Source organism: Podarcis melisellensis (genome assembly GCF_964234715.1).
Source record: "Podarcis melisellensis genome assembly, chromosome: W".
Classification (NCBI taxonomy): domain Eukaryota; kingdom Metazoa; phylum Chordata; class Lepidosauria; order Squamata; family Lacertidae; genus Podarcis; species Podarcis melisellensis.
Genome location: NC_138535.1, coordinates 8855899 through 8880686, shown reverse-complemented (window position 1 = coordinate 8880686; position 24788 = coordinate 8855899). Strand labels below are relative to the sequence as shown.

The 24788-nt window shown below is 44.4% G+C and overlaps 1 protein-coding gene and 1 long non-coding RNA gene across 2 annotated transcripts in view; both read left to right on the top strand.

The window, feature by feature from the left end:
- The window catches only part of LOC309361268 (uncharacterized protein), a gene marked incomplete at its 3' end in the record, with an annotated part of 324188 nt that overhangs the window by 123308 nt on the left and 176092 nt on the right, over window positions 1-24788 (top strand). The window lies entirely within an intron of this gene.
- The window catches only part of LOC309361179, a 65399-nt gene continuing 52410 nt past the window's right edge, over window positions 11800-24788 (top strand). Inside the window, exons 1-2 of the long non-coding RNA XR_014164371.1 lie at window positions 11800-11839; window positions 13850-13925. This is a non-coding gene — a long non-coding RNA (uncharacterized lncRNA). The remainder of the gene's footprint in view (window positions 11840-13849; window positions 13926-24788) is intronic.

Sequence of the window (24788 nt, the reverse complement as noted above, 5' to 3'; positions counted from 1 at the left end):
AAGCTTAGCAACAACATGGCACCAATAAATTAGTTAAAAGGAATATGAACTTAAATGCAAATGAAAGAAAAGACAAATTTTGGATAAATACTATGTTATAACTAAGTCTTTAAAACTGTGATCTAAATTTTCTAAAATTTGGGATTTAATATTGGAAAATTATATTATAAGAATTGAAATAAGTTAATAAATTGCTGGTAAAATTTAAGATTTTGGAATGCAGGAGCGAGAGTTGTGAGGAAGTCCAATGAGGAGAATGAAATGTGGATATTGGAAAATTATGTGTTATTCTGTATGTTCTTTACTGTTTAAACAAAATTTTAATAAATATTATTTAAAAAACAAAACAAAATTGTCTTCAGGTGGGAATTTCCCCAAGGCCTATCTTTTGGCTACAAAGGAAGAAAGAAAAATAAGATCAGTTGAGGAAAAAGACAAGTTTTTGGGAAACCACGGAGAAGATCTGCAGAAAGAACTTGGAAAAGAGCCAGGAGTTTTGGACAAGAGCTCACCAAAAAGAGGGAAACCGGCACCACTGACTGAGATAGACAAAGTACTGGGCGCAGGTGGAGGAACAATAGAATAATCACATCATGACACTGCAAGTATTAAGCTGGAATGTGAATGGACTGAACTCCCCGGAAAGAAGACAGAGAGTTTTTCATTTATTAAAAAAAGATCAATTGGATTTGATTTGTTTACAAGAAACACATGTGACAAGGCTACATCAGAAGATTCTGAGTAATAAAAGATTAGGCCAGGAATTTGTTTCGTCAGATAAAGTCAAGAAAAGAGGGGTGGTACTTTATGCAAAGGAAAGCCTGTCACCGAAATTCTTATTTAAAGATGACCAAGGAAGATTTGTTGCAATTGAAATTCAATCACAAGGAGAGAAGTTTTTGATAGTAGGTGTTTATGCACCAAATGAGGGGAAATCAGAATTTTTCAAGAAGCTGCATGAAATCCTGCTGGATTATTTGGACTATAATATGATCTTGATGGGAGATATGAATGGAGTGGTGTCTACAAATATGGATAAGGCCCAGAGACAAGTGGTTACAAATAATGGCAGATTACCAAAGACATTTTTTGATATGGTTGACAATATGGACCTTGTTGATATTTGGAGAACTAAGAACCCCTTGGCGCAGTTGCTCCCTCTAATGTTACTTCCTCATTTTCTGCACCCAGCATGCAAGTCTGCGAAAACTCCTCCCCTTACTTCCTCTGTGTACAGCATGACTTGTCCCAGGCTCATCCTCCTCCCCCTCTACGTCAGACCGACTGTCAGACGACAAGCCTGCTGATAATCTCTTTAGGCTCTCTATAACTGCTGGTTTCTGTCCTTTCATCTTTTCCCGTTTGCCTCTCCCTGACAGGTGCAGTATGGAGGCTGTCCGTCAAAGCTGAAGCGTGGTCCAAGGCAGGGAGTCGGGTGAGGTCAGGAACTCTGGCAGGAGAGCAGGACAGGGTACAGGCAGGAACAGGCTACCAACAATGTTGCTCCCACAACCTGGGACTGGGGCTGGCTGGCTTTTATCTGCCCCAAGGCATAGGGCAGCCCCGGTCCACAGGTGACTCGCCTCTCCTGGTCTGGAGGCCCTGCCCTGAGCCTCTGCAGCTCAGGAGAGGCTGGAGGGTTACCAGACCCAGAGGGAACCTCAGCTTCCCCTGACAAGGCTGAAAGTGGAGCACCTGCAGGCAATGGGTTCTCCATCACCTCAGGAGCCAGAGCAGACTCAGCTGGTGCCTGCACCTGAGGATCCAGCACAGGTGAGGACCCTTCAGGCTCAAGCCCCAGCCCCGGCTCAGCTGGTTCTGGAGGCGGGGACTCCTGTGCAGGCTGGGATTCCTCAGGTTCAGCCTCCTAGTCCAAATCCCAGGCCATCACACCATTCCCCCTCCCAGCCCCCCCTCAACCAAGGGACCAGACCAGGCTTGCTGGGGTACGCCGCATGGAAATCACGGAGGCAGGCAGGCACGTGGACATTGGTCGCTGGTTCTCAGGAAAAATCCTCAGGCCCATACCCCTTCCAGTCGATGAGATATTGGAGCTTTCCCCTGTGGTATCGAGAGTCAAGAATGCGCTCCACCTCATACTCGGGCTCCCCCTGAACCAAAACTGTCTGCGGTCATGGTTGGTTCAGGTGGAACTCGTCGGGCAGGGCCACCGGACTCAGTAGGGACCGGTGGAATACTGGGTGAACCTTCAGGGTTGAGGTTAACTGGAGACAGAATGCCACAGGAGAGACCTGGTCCATGATAGGAAACGGGCTGGTGAAGCAGGCATCCAGCTTCCGTGAAGGCTGAGAGGGGTGGAGGTGGCGAGTGGAGAGCCATACCAAGTCACCGACGTGGAGCTCCGGCCCCACCTGGCGGTGGCGGTCGGCCTGGGCCTTGTATGCCTCCTTGGCCTGGCGCCGTTGCTCCATCAATAGTTGTTGCTGAGACTGGAGCTCCTGAAGCCACTCTGTCACCGCAGGGACCGTGGATGCCGGCAGCACTTCTGGGAACAACCTCAGATGGTAACAGTAATTGGCCTGGAACGGGGTCTGCTGGGTGGACACATTCACCGCATTGTTGTAAGCGAACTCCGCCAACGCTAGGTGGTCGACCCAGTCATCCTACTGGTAGCTGCAGTAACACCGCATTCGCCCGTTCTGTCTGGCCATCAGTCTGTGGGTGGTAGGCTGACAATAGACAGACCTCTGTCCCGAGGGTCTGGTGCAACATTTGCCGGAAACGGGATGTGAACTGGACGCCCCGGTTGGACACCACACACTCAGGTAGGCCATGCAGGCGGAAGACATGCTGAAGGTATAGCTGAGTGGTTTCCTTAGCTGTGGGTATGGATGGGCAGGGGGCACAGTGCACCATCTTCATGAAATGGTCGGAGAAAACTAGGAGGCAGGTACAGCCACAAGACGGGGGTAAGTCCACCACAAAGTACAGCGAAACCGTGTGCCAAGGATGTGGTGGGACTGGCAACGGCTGAAGTAGGCCGGGGGGTCGCCCGGTAGGGCCCTTGGCCCGCCGGCAGACATCACAACCAGCGACGTAGCGAGCCACGTCAGCCTTCAGGCGGGGCCACCAAAACTCGCGGCTTACCAGATGGGTAGTCCGATACCGCCCAAAGTGTCCTGCTGCTGGGGCATCATGGGGCATCCGGAGGACCTCAACCCGTAGTGGCCCTGGCGGGATGTACAGGCGACCGTGGTGCAGCAGAAGGCCCTGGTGCAAGACCAGTCCCGGATACTGAGGACATGACCCTACGGCCAGTTCCCGGAGTGGTTCTTGAGCCCAAGCGTCGACCCGCTGCTCTTCCCGCACCTGAGCCTGCAGTGGCTCAACCTCCTGAGTGGCCAGGAACGCAGCCAGTGGTAGGATCGTGGTTGGTACTGCTTGCTGAACCGTGTCTGTGATGTCTTCGGGTTTCCGGGACAGGGTATCCGCCTTCTGGTTTTGGGAGCTAGGGATGTAGCAGATCCGGAACTGGAACCGGGAGAAGAACAACGCCCACCGGATCTGCCTTTGGTTCAACTTGCGGGTGGTCTGGAGGTACTCCAGGTTCCGGTGGTCGGTTCTCACTTCCACCGGGTGTCGTGCCCCCTCAAGATGATTTTGCCAGACCTCAAAGGCTACCTTGATGGCCAGTAGTTCCCGCTCCCACACGGTATAGTAATGTTCTGCAGGAAGGAGCTGGTGGGAATAGTAGGCGCAGGGTAACAGTGCCGCATCCGGTCCATGCTGCTGGGACAAGACGGCACCAAGAGCCATGCTGGAGGCGTCGTTCTCCACCAAGAAGGGTCGAGAGGGATCAGGATGCTGCAAAATCGGCGCCCTCTGAAAACAGGCTTTCAACCCCTGAAACACCTCCTCTGCCTCCTTGTCCCAGGAAAATTGCGTCTTGGGGCACAGCAGTCGGGTCAACGGGGTGGTGCGATGAGCATAGTCTGCAATGAAAGTCCAGTAATAGTTGGCAAACCCCAGGAACCACTGTAGGTCCTTGCGGTTCCAAGGTGCCCCCCATTCCCGAACCGCTGCCACCTTCCCAGGATCCATCTGCACCCCATCTGGAGAGAGTCGGTGACCAAGGAAGTCCACTGACCGCTGATGGAACTCGCACTTGCTGAGCTTCGCATACAGGCAGTGCTCCCGCAAGCGCTGCAGCACGGTCCGGACATGACCCTCGTGGCAAGCCCGGTCACAGGAGAAAATCAGAATGTCATCTAGGTACACCACCACGTATTTGTCTAGCAAGTCCTGGAACACGTGCTTGATGTACCGTTGGAACACGGCGGGCGCGTTGCACAATCCGAAAGGCATTACGAGGTATTCGAACTGCCCATACCGGGTCCTGAATGCTGTCTTCCACTCATCCCTGGCTCGGATCCGAATTAAATTGTAGGCCCCCCGGAGGTCTAGCTTCGTGAACACCTGCACCCCTTGCACCCGCTCCAGCAACTCTGAGATAAGGGGCAAGGGGTACCGGTCTGGGATGGTAATCTTGTTCAGGGCCCGGTAATCATGGCAAGGACGAAGCTCCCCACACTTCTTCTTAACAAAGAGCACTGGCGCAGCGGTGGGCAATGTAGAAGGCCGAATAAAACCGTGATCCAGGTTATTGCGCAGGAAGTCCTGCAAAGCTTCGCGCTCTGACTCTGTAAGAGAGTATAAGCGACTCATAGGCAGAGGCGCTCCGGGCTGTAGGTCTATACTGCTGTCAAAAGACCGATGCAGCGGCAGCTGGTCTGCCCCCCGTTCCTCGAACACGTCTTGGTAGTCGCAGTACGCAGCGGGGAGCGTTGATGCAGCCTCCTCTGTGGGCGCAGCCGCTAGCATCTCGGACCGAGCATGGGGACATGGGTCTGGGAAGCACACAGACCGTTTGACCCAGTCGATCTGAACATTGTGTGCCTCCAACCAGTCCATGCCAAGCACCAGGGGGAACCGGGGCATGGTGGCAATGTCCAAAGTTCGCACCTCCCGGTGCTGCTGGAGACACAGGACCAAGGGCTGGGTCTCCTGAGTAACGGCACCCGAACGCAGGAGCCGTCCGTCAATTGACTCCACCTGTACCGGTTCTGGCTTGTCCTGAAGTGGCACCTGATGATGGGCGGCAAAGGCAGTGTCCATATAGGAGCGGGTTGCCCCTGAATCTACCAGAGCGTGGGTGAGAATCCAGGGCCCACCTGGAGGGTATAGAAGCACCTGGACCATGAGGTGTCGCAATTCCACTGGTGAGGGCCCCTCTTGTATGGTTTGGGACCCCAGGTAGCCAGGGCCTTCGGCTACCGGGGTTGGTGGTTTTCCTGCGGCTGGCATCTTCTCAGGACAGGATCGGGCGTAATGTCCACTCCCACCGTAGTAGAGACACAGCTTTCCCTCCCGACGCCGCGTCTTCTCCGAGGGGGAGAGGTGAGGTCGCGCTGCCCTGACCTGCGTTGGCTTGTCCAACAACTTGGCTGTGGCCATGGACCTGCTGGGAAGGACTGGAGCCAGAAGCCGGGAGTGCTGGCAGTCCCGGGCCTGGCGACGGTCCTCCAACCGATCGTCTATCTGCAGGCTCCGCTGAATGAGGGCGTCCAGCGTGGTGGGATGATCCATCGTGGCCAGCTGGTCCAGTATCTCATCCGAAAGCCCCTCGAGATACTGGTCCCGCAGTGCAGAGTCATTCCAGGACAAGTCCTGCGCCAACAGCCGAAATTCTGTGGTGTAGGCGGCAGCTGTGGACTTGTATCAATCAGCTATTGGGAGTTTGCTGTACATATCACAGTGGAGTAGGCCTGATATCAGCTACGCAGTAGGGATTTTGAGCAGGCAAGTGTCTAAACCCACTTTGAGTGCCTGGAAAGCAGTAAAGCGTGTTCTGAAGTATCTGATGCATACTGCTGGTAGTGTTTTAAAGTTAAGTTCAGCAGGTGATGAAATGCTTACATGTTACTCAGATAGCGACTGGGCAAATTTACCTGATCGTAAATCAATTACTGGATTAGTGTTTTTGCTTGATGGGTCACTGATTGGATGGAAGTCCAGAAAACAAAGTATAGTCTGTGTGTCATCCACTGAAGCTGAGTTTGCAGCATTAAGTGAGCTCTGCAATGAGCTGGTGTATTACAAGCAGTTGCTGAGAGATTTGAGCATACAATGCAATTTTCCAATTCAGGTGTATGTTGACAATCAAGCTTGTATAACGCTAAGTAAAACTGAACAGTTTAAATCCAGATCTAAACATGTGGCCGTAAAATACAAAAATGTGTTATGTAATTTACAGAGTAATGTCATTGCATGTGAATATGTTCAGAGTGCTGGAAATGTTGCTGACATATTTACAAAACTGTTGTCATTTGTAAAAAACAAACAAATGTGTGAATGCTTGGGTTTGGAGGACAAAGTTGGGTAAAATACTCTTTATGTGCTCAGAAGTTAATTGCACTGTGTGAGAGCTGTGAGGAGGTGTTGGGAAACTGTACGTGCAGCTACTCACACAGAGTCAATTAAGGTTTGGCAGACAGCCAAAAGGCAATCTGAAGGAGTAAGTCTGCCTGGTGATACAGAGGCATGGAGACAGCTCCATGCTTGGTCAAGCTCTCTCACAGGAGTGATAATTAATAGCCTACTAACTGGAATGTGTTAGTTCTGAGTTTGTGAGTTCAGTGGTTCAGTGTTTCAGTGTAGGAGTTGTGAGTTGTGTTCTGTTCCTGTAAATAGTCCACTGTATATAATAAACACCTAACTACAAGTTCCTGGTTCCTTCTTCGTCTATCCTGTCTGCAGCCAAGTCGCCAATTGCTTCTGTGGATTCTGCGTTTACTCTGCTAGGTCTGGCTGAGGTCCTGAAACTAGTCAGAAAGTTGCAAAACACCAATTGTTGTTGTTGTTTAGTCGTTTAGTCGGGTCCGACTCTTCGTGACCCCATGGACCAGAGCACGCCAGGCACTCCTATCTTCCACTGCCTCCCGCAGTTTGGTCAGACTCATGTTTGTAGCTTCCAGAACACTGTCTAACCATCTTGACCTCTGTCGTCACCTTCTTCTTGTGCCCTCAATCTTTCCCAACATCAGGGTCTTTTCCAGGGAGTCTTCTCTTCTCGTGAGGTGGCCAAAGTGTTGAAGCCTCAGCTTCACGATCTGTCCTTCCAGTGAGCACTCAGGGCTGATTTCCTTAAGAATGGATACGTTTGATCTTCTTGCAGTCCATGGGACTCTCAAGAGTCTCCTCCAGCACCATAATTCAAAAGCATCAATTCTTCGGCGATCAGTCTTCTTTATGGTCCAGCTCTCACTTCCATACATCACTACTGGAAAAACCATGGCTTTTACTATACGGACCTTTGTTGGCAAGGTGATGTCTCTGCTTTTTAAGACGTTGTCTAGGTTTGCCATCGCCTTTCTCCCAAGGAGCAGGCGTCTTTTAATTTCGTGACTGCTGTCACCATCTGCAGTGATCATGGAGCCCAAAAAAGTAAAATCTCTCACTGCCTCCATTTCTTCCCCTTCTATTTGCCAGGAGGTGATGGGCCCAGTGGCCATGATCTTCGTTTTTTTGATGTTGAGCTTCAGACCATATTTTGCGCTCTCCTCTTTCACCCTCATTAAGAGGTTCTTTAATTCCTCCTCACTTTCTGTCATCAAGGTTGTGTCATCTGCATATCTGAGGTTGCTGATATTTCTTCCAGCAATCTTAATTCCGGCTTGGGATTCATCCAGCCCAGCCTTTCGCATGATGAATTCTGCATAAAAGTTAAATAAGCAGGGAGACAATATACAGCCTTGTCGTACTCCTTTCCCAATTTTGAACCAATCAGTTGTTCCATATCCAGTTCTAACTGTAGCTTCTTGTCCCACATAGAGATTTCTCAGGAGACAGATGAGGTGATCAGGCACTCCCATTTATTTAAGAACTTGCCATAGTTTGCTGTGGTCGACACAGTCAAAGGCTTTTGCATAGTCAATGAAGCAGAAGTAGATGTCTTTCTGGAACTCTCTAGCTTTCTCCATAATCCAGTGCATGTTTACAATTTGGTCTCTGGTTCCTCTGCCCCTTCGAAATCCAGCTTGCACTTCTGGGAGTTCTCGGTCCACATACTGCTTAAGCCCGCCTTGTAGAATTTTAAGCATAACCTTGCTAGCGTGTGAAATGAGTGCAATTGTGCGGTAGTTGGAGCATTCTTTGGCATTTCCCTTCTTTGGGATTGGGATGTAGACTGATCTTCTCCAATCCTCTGGCCACTGCTGAGTTTTCCAAATTTGCTGGCATATTGAGTGTAGCACTTTAACAGCATCATCTTTTAAAATTTTAAATAGTTCAGCTGGAATACCATCACTTCCACTGGCCTTGTTATTAGCAGTGCTTTCTCTTTGGAAATCTGCATTCAATTTCCTGTATCTTTCACTATCTCCCTCGCATTTTGCTTGCCTTCTCCCCCCCGCTATTTGTAAGGCCTTGTTGGACAGCCACTTTGCTTTCTTGCATTTCCTTTTCATTGGGATGGTTTTAGTTGCTGCCTCTTGTATAATGTTACGAGCCTCCATCCCTAGTTCTTCAGGCACTCTGTCCACCAAATCTAAATCCTTAAACCTGTTCCTCACTTCCACTGTGTATTCATAAGGGATTTGACTTAGATTGTAACTTACCGGCCCAAGTGGTTTTTCCTACTTTCTTCAGTTTAAGCTTGAATTTTGCCATAAGAAGCTGATGATCTGAGCCACAGTCAGCTCCAGGTCTTGTTTTTGCTGACTGTATAGAGCTTCTCCATCTTTGGCTGCAGAGAATATAATCAATCTGATTTCGATGCTGCCCATCTGGTGATGTCCATGTGTAGAGTCGTCTCTTGTGTTGATGGAAAAGAGTGTTTGTGATGACCAGCTTGTTTTCTTGGCGGACCTCTATTAGCCTTTGCCCTGCTTCGTTTTGAACTCCAAGGCCAAACTTGCCAGTTGTTCCTTTTATCTCTTGACTCCCTACTTTAGCATTCCAATCCCCTATAATGAGAGGAACATCCTTCTTTGGTATCATTTCTAGAAGGTGTTGTAAGTCTTCATAGAATTGGTCAATTTCAGTTTCTTCAGCACCAGTGGTTGGTGCATAAACTTGGATTACTGTGATGTTAAAAGGTCTGCCTTGGATTCGTATCGAGATCATTCTATCATTTTTGAGATTGCATCCCAGTACAGCTTTCGCCACTCTTTTGTTGACTATGAGGGCCACTCCATTTCTTTTACGGGATTCTTGCCCACAGTAGTAGATATGATGGTCATCCGAACTGAATTTGTCCATTCCCGTCCATTTTAGTTCACTGATGCCTAGGATGTCCACACCAATAGGTTTTGCCAATATCCTCTTATCCAGGCTAAAAATACCCAATTCCCTAAACCATTCATCCTAAAGCTTAGTTTCCAAAGCCTTGATCATTTTGGTTGCACATGTTCCAGTTTCTCAATATTCATCTTAAACTGTGTGGCCAAGAACTGGACACAGTCCTGTAGTCTGGTCTGACCAAGGCAGAGTGGAACTGGTTATTTCCCTTGATCTGGACACTATACTTCTGTTGATGCAGCCTAGAATTGCATTAGCTTTTTTTGCTGCTGCATTGCACTGTTGGCTCATGCTAAGCTTGTGATCTATTAAGACCCCTAGATCCTTTCCACATGTAGTACTGGAAAGCTAGGTACCCCCCATCTTATATTTGGGCAGCTAGTTATTCCTGCCTAAGTGTAGAACCTTACATGATGTTTATAAGATGTTTGATTCTCTGCTGTTCATAGTAACTTAACAATATCTTCTCCCACCTCATTCCATTAGCCATGCCCAGAATCGTCCCCCAAGGGGCCGATAGCACAATGCTGGCAACAAAGACAGTGAAGCACGGAGCCCCTACTCCCTCCACCGGCCTCCCAGCACCCCAGGCAGCAGCAGAAGCAGCATTGTGGAGACAGATGGCTATTCAGAACCCAGGTAAACCTCGCACTTTGACCAGATATCGATTTGGGGTTGCTAATGATTGGGTAGACTCTGCACATCTCCTCAAAGGGACACGGGTGGCGCTGTGGTCTAAACCACTAAGCCTCTCGGGCTTGCCGATCAAAAGGTCGGCGGTTCAAATCCCTGCGATGGGATTAGCTCCCGTTGCTCGGTCCCAGCTCCTGCCAACCTAGCAATTTGAAGGCACCCAAAAAAAGTGCAAGTAGATAAATAGGCAGGAAGGTAAATGGTGTTTCCATGTGCTGCTCTGATTTTGCCAGAAGCAGCTTAGTCATGCTGACCGCATGACCCAGAAAAACTGTCTGCAGACAAACGGCGGCTCCCTCAGCCTGTAAAGCGAGATGAGCGCTGCAACCCCAGAGTCGTTCACGACTGGACTTAACGGTCAGAGGTCCTTTACCTTTACCTTTTTGCACATCAACTCACTTTTTAACTCGGGTTTTCCTTGAGAAGTTTTTCATGTCATTGATGAAAGCAAATGAAAAAGAGGAGGTTTAATCATGACTGAAAGAGAGGGGTTGGTTCAGAAAATACTTCAATGGAGTCTCATTGGTCACTTGGTCATCTTCCAAACCAGTTCAGCATGTGAAGGGAATGAGAGCACACAGCCTTCTTCTGCTCCTAAACAATGCTCTGCCCCACTTGTGTGGATTAGATAAATTCATGAAGGGCGAGGCTATCGATGGCTGCTAGATAAAAATCATATGCAAAGAGCACAGCACCATATAACAACCAAGCACAAAAATGCTGAAGGGCACACAACTGTAATAATCATATACTGATAAGAAGAACATCGGCAAGGCTTACAAGGGAAATCACGTAGTCCCAAATCATCATTTTACTGATGAATGTTCTAAGAAGTCAATAACAGATGATAACACCTCAAAAGCATTTCAAGAGCCTGATTGCAATCCTCACCCTGGGGAAGACTTCAAGGATGTCTGTCTCTGAAAGAGGTTACTGGGTTTCAAGAGGTGATGCCACTGCAAGGGCCCAAACGTATGGGCAGATTATTACAGTTGTGTGCTCTTCAGCATTTTTTTGCCATGGCCTTTGATGGCTACTAGCCATCCTTCTGTTGGAAGCAGTGCACCTCTGAATCCCAGTTATATTTATTAATTTTTTTAAATTTAGAACATTTGTACTCTGCTCTTCGGCCAGAAAGGCTCCTACAGCAGTTTACATACACTCAAAACAAGACAGTCTTAGTCTAAAAATGAACACAACACACCTGGAGATGCCAAGGGTTCAACCTGGGGCCTTCTGCATGCAAAGCGGGTGCTCTTTCTCTGAATATGCAGCCTCTTAACCGCGTCTGGTTAATCATAGTCAGGTTATTTTTGTCGGAACCTGCGTTTGACCAAATGACTCCTCCGGAATTGCCCTCCGACGTGATTAACGACCTGAGCCTTTGATAAGGCTCCAAGCACGTTCCCATTCCGCAGAGTTTCAAAGCAGCAGAAGTGACGAGATTTATGAGCTACATTGCAAAGAGTTTTATTTCTAGTTACGCAGACAGAAAAGAAACATCCTCTCTCTTTGAAAGCAGAGAGCAACTGAAGAACAAAGGAACAGGAAACCCGTAACGTCACATCCTTCTCCCATGAGACTTTCAACAGTATGGAATATCTGGAATTTAAACAGAGACTTGTGACTCTAAGCACTGCACAGTGGCAACACACAGAAGCCAACAATTTTCACCATTAGCATGTCTCTTTATTATTGTTATGTTTAAAGCTGTGAGTGCTTCCTTAACTGAATCAACTTTTGAAGAATGTCCCTCAGGCGATGAATGTGCGAGAACTCAAGAGTAACAGAGTAACACCTCTCCTCCAGCTGTTTCTGCAATAATAGGGTAGGTAAACCCTTTTAATTTTCTGCTCACCTTTCAAATGTCTTGTTTTTGTTTAAGCCATGCTTGCAGGAAGGTTCAGCTGTCAGTAGGGCAGTGTAATTGTTTCAGAAAGGCAGTGGTGAGCCTCTGCTTGGGCTCCTGAAGTTGGTTGGCTTGCTTTTAAAGGAGCAAAGAGGCCATTGAGAAAGAAGAGGCTCTCTGTATTCCATGGTCTTGGCTTTCGTCTTTAAAATAAAGTTTCTAGTCCCCTGGCCTTCCAAAATTAAACTGAGTGTTGATTTAATGACTCGGAATGCAAATATAGGCATCCCCCACTTGCATGCAATTGACTTTGCCATGGCCCATATACATAGTGCATGACCCGCCTAACAGCTGAGGTGTGCTAGCACAGCCACCACCACTGCTTTTCCACTCGTCCTCTAGCTTTCTTCCTGCTCTAAAGCTTCAATTCCAGTTGAAGTTTTATGTTTGTTACAGTATTTTACATCAACAATCAAATAACAGATCTTATTCTAATTGCACCTGATAATTTTTTTGCAGTTTTTGCTGTCACATGGTTATCTTCATCTGCTAGAAGAAAGGTCACAGTAGCAATGGTTCAGTGACCTGGTATGGACAATAGTAGAGGGGTAATAACTTCACTCCTCAAATATTTATAAAGGGTGCAAGCTAGAAGCACATGAGCTACTGATTCAATACCACCATCTCCACATTTGGTATAAGTTTTTTCCAGTGAAATCGACCCTCAAGTACAGCTGAAGGCAGTATATTTAATCTTGTGTAAGTGAAAGCGTGCCTGTGTTTTGGAATTGTTAAAGTTTGCAAATAGAGTGCCAACGTATCAAAATGACTAGGTGGAAAATAATCACACCATGGACAAAATTTCCTTATGCTCTACCCCCAAGCTGCAGCCACTTCCCAAACACAGAGAGCTGTAGCTGCCTTGTAACTGCATTTGACCATTGACCCATCTATTTCAGTACTGTCTTCATTGACTGGCAGTGGCTCTCCAGGATTTCAAACCAGGATTTCAAACCAGTATGGTATTGTCAGTGTGACAAAAAATAAAAGAACCCAGTCTATGTAAATGGAGGAGTGTGTTTGTGTGTATATGCACCCTCACACCAAAGGGGAATACTGCACTTTCTCTGTGCATCCTCTACCCACTCCTGGCTGTTGCTGCAAGCAAGCCTTCTGCAAACACCCTCACAAAAAGAATTCTCTTGGATCAGACCACAGGTCTTCTGCTATCAACAGGAACCAAGAAGAAACCCACAAGCAGTGTAGGGGTGGGGGACTCATCTTGAGTGTGTTTGCCTTGCTGGGCTGTGCCCGTGAACTCTGATAAAGCCTCTAGCTTGCTTGTTTGGATGGAGGATAGAGAGGGGTGGATCAGTGTGTTTGTAGAAACTAGCCTATTGTATGAAAGTATTGGCATGTTGCCCCCAGAAGGGAATTCAGCCCTTGGAGGAAGGATGGGATAAAAATGGAGTAAATATGAAAGCAGTAAAAAGGCTAGAGAATTCCCATCTCTGGTACGTTTGATTGAGTCTCTGCGCTAGGCGTAACCCATCTGAACTGATGGAGCGGAGACTCATGTAAACATACCCCAAGCTGCCACTGACTTGAAGGGTGACTCTACTGCGTCTTGAATGTTGTTATGGACCCAATCTTGTCCTATGCAAAGATGGAGGAGAATTATGCAATCTTGGCAGAATGTAATCGGCACAACAGTAACTCATGAAGGGGTGCAGCAGGCAACACACCCTTTGAGAATCTTGCATTTTCTTTTGGCAGCTTAGCATTTATGCTGTCACACAGAGTTAATCCTCAGCGTCTTCAGGAAGGGCTGGGAGAGAGCCTCTGCCATTCAGTGTAGGAAATACTGAGCTATATGCACCCCAGCAATCTGGCTCATTCAGTGGCAGCCTCCTTTGTTCCTGTGTTTTGTTTGTTGAATTCTTTGGTGGTTTGTTTGGCCTCTGAAATCTTTTCCTTTTCCTTTTCTAGGTCATCAGTTCCTCAGTCTGCTGCACAAGCTGTCCACCAAGTTCTGGCAACTGTAGCTACCAATCACGTGAGCCAGGTATCACCCGTCCCTTGAAACTTCTCTTTCTTCCATCATCATGGTCCTTTAATAAATCAACATATGTAAGCCATTTTCCTTTCTTTCCAAGTGGTTTGAACAGTACTGCTTCATGTGGTGAGAGCCACCACGGGGTCTTTTGTTCCAATAAGTCTTTGTATCTCTCCCATACTCTCATTAGTGATTTCCTGATTATATGGTTGTAAAAGCTTCTATGAACCTTCCCTTTCCCTTACCATAAGTATGCGTGCCAGCCGAATCTGTTGTCATGTCCTTCTAGTTCTAATGCCTCTTGCTTAGCCAATCTCATCCAATCCCTGATCCATACCAAACAAGCAGATTCATAATACAATTTAAGGTCTGGGAGGGCAAACTCGCCTTTGTCTTTTACGTCTGTAAGTATTTTAGGTTTTATCCTTGGCCTTCCCCCCCCCCCCCGATAAATTTTGAAATCTCTTTCTGCCATTTTTTAAAACATTCATCTTTCAGGATGACTGGTATTGATTGAAAAAGAAATAGCATTTTTGGCAATACATTCATTTTAATCGCTGATATTTTTTCTAACAATAAGAGATTCATTCTACTCCATATTTCTAGATTTCTTTTTACCTCAAGCCAATTTTTTTCATAGTTATTTTTAAATAGGTTTATATTTCTTGATGTTAACCAAATCCCTAAATATTTAACCTTTTTATGGACTTCAATCTCAATGCGTTGTTCTAACTCGGTTCTTTCTTCTTCCTTCATGTTTTTAACTAATAATTTAGTTTTATTCCTATTTAGCTTAAATCCTGATGGATTTAAGCTAAATAGGAATGGATGATGGAAAATTAAGAGATTATAATGAGATCAAAGACCACTTTCAGAGTTGGTTGCATTATCGACAACTATATGAAACATATAAAGAAGACAGCAAGAAAGGATTCATTTATACAAGATCTAGGTTTCAAACGGAAGTGATTGGGAAACAGCATACTATTAGAATGGGAGATGAAAGATGAAGAGGTAAAATCAGTTATGATTAAATGGACACTAGATGTAGGTCACAACATTATGATGGAAGATTGGGAAAAATTATGGAAAACTAATTTAAAATTTACAGATTGTTCCCTATTGAAGGAGAATTATATGAAGATGATGTATAGATGGTACACAACAGCAGTGCAGTTAGGGAAAATGTACAAAACTAGTTCAAATATATGTTGGAAGTGTTAGGAAAAGGAGGGGACATTTTACCATATGTGGTGGGATTGTAATGTAATTAAAAAAATTTGGGAAATGATATACAATGAATTGAAGAAAATGTTCCATTTAACATTTATTAAAAAACCTGAAACATTTTTGTTAGGGATTGTAGGGAAAGATCTGCCAAAAAAGCTGAAAAACATCTTCATGTATGTGACAACGGCCGTGAGAGTTCTAATAGCACAAGGATGGAAGACTGAAGAAACCCCAACTAAAGAATCATGGCAAGAAAAATTGATGGACTATGCAGAACTGGCAAAACTGGCATATAAACTATGGGACAAGGATAACTATGACTTTAAAGATGAATGGGAACCCTTTACAAAGTATTTGAAGATGCAACAAAGCGAACTGGACTCCTTGGCTGGCTTTGAATAAACATTCACAAACTTTTTATTGATAATAATGAGCTAAATAGTTTGAGGATCTATACAACTTTGTAACATGCAGAAAACAGCATTTTCAGAGAAACCAAAGACTGGAACTGAGGGGAGCTGGCGGGTGGGTGGGTTTTGTGTGGGAGGGTGGGGGGAGGGAGGAAAAATGGGGGGGGGGGAATAAGGGTGATATGTTTTTGGATAATATGTTTTGTTTTAATTTTGAATATTTTGTTTAAAAGAAACTTCTCTTTCTTATAGACCTTTCCTATCGCAGAGGCCAATTTTTTGTGTGATAAATTTTTATTAATATTACACATATAGACATATACAAAATCCATTACATAACTTACACATATTATATCCACTCCACAGATCATAAGTATAATACACAGTTGTTTTAGGCTCTGCCGAGCCTTGGACTTCCCTCCACTCCTTTGGTAAGTATCAGATAAATTCTATGGTCACATATTTTATCTCTTTTACATAGTAATCCCTTACTGTTAGAGTTATTCCAACCCCGCCAATGTCTTCTGAAATTTAGTTCCAATATACATCCAATATTTATTCCAAATATCATGAAATTTCTGTTCATCTTGATCCCTTAATCTTCCTGATATTCTAGCGAGCTCGGCATAATTTGTCACTTTAACCTGCCAATCACTTATATTGGGTATAACCTCCGTTTTCCAATTTTGTGCTAACATGATTCTTGCGGCTGTTGTGGCATATAGGAATAATGTCTTATCTTCTTTTTAAATTTCTTTACCCGTCATTCCTAGCAGAAAGGCTTCGGGTTTTTGGGGGACGGTGTATTTAAAAAAAAAAATTAAGTTCATTATAGATCGATTCCCAAAAGCCTTTCACTTTGCTACATGACCACCACATGTGGTAGAAGTCACCTTCTACTTCTCCACATTTCCAACATCTTTTGTTCTTCAACCTATAAATCTTAGCCAGTTTCACTGGCGTGTGGTACCACCTATAGATCATTTCCCACAGGTTTTCCCTTAGTGCCGTACACGCCGTGAACTTCATGTTAGTATTCCATAATTCCAGCCACCTCTCAAAGTCGATGTTATAACCAATGTCTATCGCCCATTTAGTCATGACCTCCTTCACCTCCTCGTCTTTTGTGTACCACTCCAGTAAAATATCATATATCCTAGACAATATTTTATTCTTACCTTCTATAACTTCCACATTGAACTTAGATTTTTTGTCTTCAAATCCTAATTTCTTATCTTCTTTTAACAAATCATTTACCTGGTGGTATTGCAGCCACCCTGTAAATGAGTTTTTAATCTCTTCGTACGGTCTAAGTTTAATGCCTTGATCAGTTTTCCTCGTAAGTTCTTCATAGGTGGCATTCTTCCCTTCCATATTAATTTTTTTGACAGTTAACACCTCTATTGGTGAAATCCACCAAGGTGTCTTCCTTTCCAATATATTTTTATTTCTTTCCCATACTTGGAATATTGGTCCTCTAAAAATATGATTTAGAAAGCCTCTATGTACTTTCACCTTTTCGTACCACAGGTATGAGTGCCACCCGTACCTGTTATCGAAGCCTTCCAAATCCAAGATGTCCCTATTTTCCAGTCTTATCCAATCTTTCAGCCACAATAAACATGCTGCTTCATAATATAAACATAAATCCGGTAGGGTGAAACCCCCTCTTTCTTTTCTATCTACCAATATTTTCATTTTTATTCGCGGTCTTTTTCCCTGCCAGATGTATCTCACCAGGGCTCTTTGCCACCCTTTACACTGCTTTAAACCTTTAAGTAGAGGAATGGTTTGAAATAAAAATAACATTCTAGGCAGGACATTCATTTTGATAACCGCTATCCTCCCCAGAAAAGATAATCTCATTCTCTCCCAGATTTCTAAATCTTTCTTAATATTCTTCCAGGTGACCTCATAGTTATCCTTATATAAGTTAATATTTTTAGCCGTAATCCACACTCCAAGGTACTTCACCTTCTTTGCTGTCATAATTCCCGTCTTTTGTTCTAAATCTGCAGTATCTTCTTTAGTTAAGTTTTTAGTCAGCATTTTGGTCTTATTTTTATTAACCTTAAGGCCTGACACAGCACCGAACTCTTCGAATTTTTGTAAGGCTTCTTTTACACTATGCTTTGGATGTTCTAATGTTAGTACAATATCATCCGCAAAGGCTTTGATTTTGTGTTCCTTAGTCCCTACCTTAACTTCTTTAACCTCTGCTGTTTCCCTCAGTCTCTTAGTAAGTACTTCCAATACTGTTATAAATAATAGAGGAGACAAGGGGCAACCTTGTCTAGTCCCTTTGGATATATCAAAAAATTCTGATGTAGTGTTGTTTATTACAAGTTTTGCTTTTTGCTCATGGTAGATAGCTTCTATACCTTTTCTAAATCTTTCTCCCATCCCCATCATTTTCAAATTTTCCATCAAAAAACGCCAAGAGACATTGTCAAATGCCTTTTCGGCACCAATAAATATCAAGGCCGCCTGTTTATCTATTCTAGTTTCCAAGTATTCAATGATATCTATCACATTTCTTACGTTGTCCTTCAATTGTCTCCCTGGTAGGAAGCCCGTTTGGTCTTTGTGAATTCTGCTATTTAATACTTTTTAAATTTTTTCTGCCATTACATCCGCAAACAATTTATAGTCGTCATTTAATAATGAGATCGGCCTATAGTTCTTCACCTCTAAGGCGTCCACATCTTTTTTAGGAATTAATGTGATATAGGCTTCCTTCCAGGTATTCGGAATCCTTCCCTCTTTTAGAATATTATTCATAACTTCACATAAAGTTGGACATAGTTGGTCCCTTAATGTTTTATAATATTTGGCCGGTAAGCCATCCGGCCCCGGCGCTTTTCCAATTTTCATCTTTTTTATTGCCTTCCTTATCTCATCTTCTGTAATCATCTGGTCTAGTAACTCTTTTTCTTCAGTTGCAATCTGTTGTAAATGATGTTCTTCCAGATAGCGTTCTATTTCCTTTTTTCTTTTATATAAATCCTTATAGTACTTCTGAAATATTCTTTTTATGTCTTTTGGCTCTTCCACTATCCTTTCTCCATCCCTTATCTTACAGATCATATTTTGTTTTTTCCTTTCTCTTAATTGCCACGCCAAGTATTTCCCTATTTTATTAGCTGATTCAAAACTCTTTTGTTTCATCATTTTAATTTTCCACTCAATCTCCTGATTTACTATCATAGAAAATTGGGCTTGTAGTATCTTTATATTTTGCTTTATTTGTCTCCTCACCTGGTTTAATAGTTAATTGTCTTTCATTCTCCATAAGCTGTATTAGGATCTCCTATTTCTTTTTCTCTTTTTCTTTTCTTAGGTGGATGTTTTTCTGGATTAGCAAGCCCCTCATAACGGCTTTTCCTGCATCCCAAACCGTTTCTATGGCTATCCCTTTGTTTAAGTTCCACTTGAAATACTCTTCAATTGTTTCTTTTGCCTTGCTTACTATCTTTTGATCGTTAAATAGGAATTCATTCATTCTCCATCTAAATGCTCTAACATCTTTACCCTTTATCTCTATAAATACTGGAATATAATCAGACAAAGTTTGTGGGAGAATTTCGGATTTAGTTAAACTCTGTGTCAGTTCCTTCGAGATCCAAATATTATCTATTCTCCCCCAACTCTGATTTGGATTTGAGAAAAAGGTATACTGTTTTATAGTAGGATTTTTAAATCTCCAAGCAACAATTAGTCCCATATTATCGACCAAATCAAAAAACGTTTGAGGTAACTTGCCTTCCTTTGTCTCTTGCTTTTTTGTTGATCTATCCAAATTTGGTGACACCACTCCATTAAAATCGCCCATCAATATCATTATTTGATCCATCCACTCTAATAACTTGTTACCTAATTCGGAGAAGAAAGCCGATTTTTTGTCATTAGGTGCGTATATTCCGGCGACAATTATTTTTACTCCTTGAAACATAATCTGTACTACTATCATTCTCCCTTGTTCATCTTTATACAGTAATTTTGGATCGAGTTTTTCCTTTATGTATAGTACCACTCCTCTTTTCTTAACCTTATCTGATGCCACAAAATCCAACCCTAATCTCTTATTACTCAGAATTCTCTTGTGTTTCCTAGTTATGTGAGTCTCTTGTAAGCAGATTAGGTCAAGATTCTTTTTTAGTAATGTATGAGCAATCTGGTTCCTTTTATTTTTATTGTTAAGCTCGTTCATGTTCCAAGACAGTGTTTTTAAAGCCATCGATTATATATAATTAGTAAATTATCAAGTCTAGGTTAGAACTACTGTTCTTTGTCTTCTGTCTCTTCCCCTTCCCCCTCTTCTGATGAATTTGTCTCCCTCTCTTCCTCTTCACTCCCCCCGCCTCCGCCCCCCTCCCCCAGCCGCTCCCCTACCTCCTCCCACCCCACCATCTTTCCAAATTCCTTCTCGTATCTTCCTGCAAATTTTTCAAGTTCTGAAGGGCTGGACAGTTTAAATCTTTTTTTCCTTAAAGTAAAATGAAATTCCTTCCGGGAATTCCCATCTATATAGGATCCCATTTTTCTTCAACTGGTTAGTTAATTTTTTATAAACGTCCCTCCTTCAAAGAAATCTCGAGGGGATCTCTTTAAATATAATAATTGAATTTCCTTCAATACATAACCTTTTGTTGTAATTCTGTTTCAGTACTTCGTTCCTCATATCCAACTAGTTAAACGTGACTAATACATCTCCTGGCAATTCCCCCCCCCCCCCGGCTTTAACCGATTTTGTTTTTATCCGAAAAATATTTGCTAGAGAGTAACTTATCTCTTCTTCCTTCCTATCTAACCAAATTGCCAACTCTTTAACCATTTTAGATCTTATATTCTTATTTGGGTCCTCTGGAATCCCTCTGAATTTCAGGTTTGATTGGTTCTGTCTCATCTGAGTCATTGCCATGCTGTCCAGCAATTCTTCCTGTACCTTACCTATCTCCTTAACTTCTATTTTAATCCTGTCCAAATCCTTCTTACTGTCTTTTGTATCCTTTTGCATCCTTTTCATTGAGTCCTCAAGTACTTTGGCTCTTACCGATAAATCTTTAACTTTTCCTGTCAGTTCTCCCACCACCCCCTCCAATCTCTTATCTAATGTGTCCTGTACTTCCAATAGCTTTCTCTCAATATATTGTTCGTTATGTTTGAATTCTTTCCTTATTTCAGCCATCAAACTATCATAGTCCTTAATTTCTTTCCCCTCCTTCCCATCTTCTTGTCTAGATGGCCTCCTTTCTGCTGGCGTTCCCACCCTCTTTTTCATTTTGTATATCAGCTTATATTAGCTAGTTATTGAAGGCTCTTCCCCCCCCTAGTGGTCACTAAAATAAACTGCTGGATTCCTCTGTTCCTCCCGTTGATTTCTTCCAATGTAGTTTCCTTTGTTCCCACACGGTGGCGCCTTATTAACCTTCCAAGTCTTAGTTCTTTTCTCTTCCGTAAGACTCCTCAACAGGGTTTCTCCCTCCACACAGAACCAAGCAGATGATCTCGTGTGATATTAATAATCACGCAATTGGGGAGGAACCAGATACGCAGAAATACACAAAAAAGCAACCAAAAAAGAAGCAAAAAGAATAGAGGAAAAGCAAGTAGAGAAGCCAAAGAAGGGAAACCAATGAGGGAGAAAGAGAAGGAAAAGAAACACGGTTGGGAAAGCCAGCGTCTCAATAATAATAATTATATATATATATATATGCAGGTTTTGGTGTCCTCGGGTGTCTTCCCGTGTAAAAGTTGGGGTGTCTAGGCGACGTTTCGACGAGGTCTCACTCGTCATCTTCAGGCTGGTGCTTTCGGCTTCTTGTTACTGGAACAGAGCAGGATCTCAGTGTTTGAGTTCCTATAAATACTGTTGAGGGGGTGTGGTGTATAGCCTCCAATGTTCTGGGCAGAGAGGAAGTTCCCAGGCTAGTGTGCCTTTTCTTCTTTTGTTCCTTAATTACTTGAGGGATATCTTGAGTGATTTCTTGAGTGATATCCTGAGTACCACTTAGGTGGGTCATTAGGTGTGGATTAGTTGCTAAAGTCTTTGTGTCTTGACCTCTTGAACTTTGTGAAGAGTTTTTCTGAGAAGATGGCTGTACTGCACTTAGTTGTGCTCTGGCTTGGCTTCGTGTATAGGGGCGAGCTGTGGTTTTGTGGCCTGTGTCAGCCAGATCTGTGTAGGGATTGCAGGGGGGTGCAGCATCCGGAGGTGCCACCATGGTTTGGCTACTGGATGGTGTCTGTAATTTATCTGTGGAGAGGGTCTGGGTTTGGGTCTGGTGTGGTTGAATGGTGATGGCGTTCTGTGTGCCTCTGGATCTGGTGTCAGTTTTTGTGGGGAGGGCTAATTTCCAGATGTCTGGCAAGCGGGATGTGTCGTCACGCTTGTTCATGTTGTGAGGGTGTTTCTCTATCTCGATGGCTTCCATGATTATTCTCTTGTGGTGATGTTCCATGTTAAAGAGCAATTTGGACTCTGCAAAATTAATTTCGTGTCCTGTTTCTTTCATGTGTTGGAAAAGAAGCTAATCCAAAAAGAAACACCCCCCAAAAACCAAGACACAGAAGAAAACAATGGCATGGCCCTCCTTCCTTATATCAAGGGCACTACAGATAAAATTAGCAAAATCCTCCATAAACACAATATCAAAACAGCCTTTTGCACCAACCAAAAAATAGCCAATATCCTCAGAAACCCCAAGGATAAAATCCAGTTGGAAAACCAAGGGGTCTATGAAATACCCTGCAAAGTCTGCCCAGCCACGTACATTGGACAAACAAACAGACGAATAAATGCACGTATCGCAGAACACAAGAATGCCGTCAAAAAAGAAGAAAAAACTTCCTCTCTTTGCAGAGTCCAAATTGCTCTTTAACATGGAACATCACCACAAGAGAATAATCATGGAAGCCATCGAGATAGAGAAACACCCTCACAACATGAACAAGCGTGACGACACATCCCGCTTGCCAGACATCTGGAAATTAGCCCTCCCCACAAAAACTGACACCAGATCCAGAGGCACACAGAACGCCATCACCATTCAACCACACCAGACCCAAACCCAGACCCTCTCCACAGATAAATTACAGACACCATCCAGTAGCCAAACCATGGTGGCACCTCCGGATGCTGCACCCCCCTGCAATCCCTACACAGATCTGGCTGACACAGGCCACAAAACCACAGCTCGCCCCTATACACGAAGCCAAGCCAGAGCACAACTAAGTGCAGTACAGCCATCTTCTCAGAAAAACTCTTCACAAAGTTCAAGAGGTCAAGACACAAAGACTTTAGCAACTAATCCACACCTAATGACCCACCTAAGTGGTACTCAGGATATCACTCAAGAAATCACTCAAGATATCCCTCAAGTAATTAAGGAACAAAAGAAGAAAAGGCACACTAGCCTGGGAACTTCCTCTCTGCCCAGAACATTGGAGGCTATACACCACACCCCCTCAACAGTATTTATAGGAACTCAAACACTGAGATCCTGCTCTGTTCCAGTAACAAGAAGCCGAAAGCACCAGCCTGAAGATGACGAGTGAGACCTCGTCGAAACGTCGCCTAGACACCCCAACTTTTACACGGGAAGACACCCGAGGACACCAAAACCTGCATTCCTGTACCCGTGAAAATCTACGAAAGCAAATATATATATATATATATATATATATATATATATATATATATATATATATATATATATCAATCAATATCAGCGGGGGACGGGAAATAGAAAGAATTGGGGAGAAGTAAAGGAAGGAGAGGCGGGGAAAAAGTAACCGCCAAAGTTATAATAATAATCATAATAATTTATTATTTATACCCCGCCCATCTGGCTGGGCCTCCCCAGCCACTCTGGGCGGCTTCCATAAAAACCAAAAATACAATAAAATATCACACGTTAAAAACTTCCCTGAACAGGGCTGCCTTAAGATGTCTTCTGAATGTCAGGTAGTTGTTTATCGCTTTGACATCTGCTGGAAGGGCGTTCCACAGGGTGGGCGCCACTACCGAGAAGGCCCTCTGCCTGGTTCCCTGTAGCTTTGCTTCTCGCAATGAGGGAACCGCCAGAAGGCCCTCGGCACTGGACCTCAGCGTCCGGGCAGAATGGTGGGGGTGGAGACGCTCCTTCAGGTATACTGGACCGAGGCCGTTTAGGGCTTTAAAGGTCAGCACCAACACTTTGAATTGTGCTCGGAAACATACTGGGAGCCAATGTAGGTCTTTCAAGACCGGTGTTATATGGTCTCGGCGGCCGCTCCCAGTGACCAGTCTAGCTGCCGCATTCTGGATTAGTTGTAGTTTCCGAGTCACCTTCAAAGGTAGCCCCACGTAGAGTGCATTGCAGTAGTCCAAGCGGGAGATAACCAGAGCATGCACCACTCTGGCGAGACAGTCCGCAGGCAGATAGGGTCTCAGCCTACGTACCAGATGGAGCTGGTAAACAGCTGCCCTGGACACAGATTTGACCTGTGCCTCCATGGACAGCTGTGAGTCCAAAATGACTCCCAGGCTGCGCACCTGGTCCTTCAGGGGCACAGTTACCCCATTCAGGACCAGGGAATCCTCCACACCTGCCCGCCTCCTGTCCCCCAGAAACAGTACTTCTGTCTTGTCTGTCTTCTTCTGTCTTCTGTCTTCTGTCTTGTCAGTTACAGGGGCGGATAGGTGAAATCACATAGCCCAGTAATTCTCTGGAACTTTGGATGAAATATGAGGTGAGTCTCAGTCCGAGAGCGAGCACAGGAAAGCGAGGTGGGACCAAGTGGGAGGACGCTCCACGGGGAAAGAGACTTCCGTAAATAGCGGAGAATCCTGGCGAACTATCCTGTTTAGGTTTTCCTTTCTTTCCGAAGACTCCCAGTCTCTTTCCGCTATAGCGGTGGCTCAGTCTAAAGCATAGCCTCCATCTTTTCCTGCTTAAATATTAGAATATGTCTCTTTAAGATGGGAGGAGACAGGGAGCAAAATGGCGGTGCGGAGACCCACTGTGTTTTTACTTTTACTTTATCCAAACCATTCGCTTTTTCTCCCAAGCCTCACCGGAAGAGCGCTGCCTCTCCGGGTCCCCCCTCCTCCTGTTGTCGATCTAATTTTCAATCATTTAACTGGCCTGGGTGTATACCAGTCTCTGTCCTTTGTTCAAACATAAAAAGTGGAAAGGATAAAAATCGCTGTTGAAATACTGTTTAAATCAGTCCCCGTTCAAATACGGCA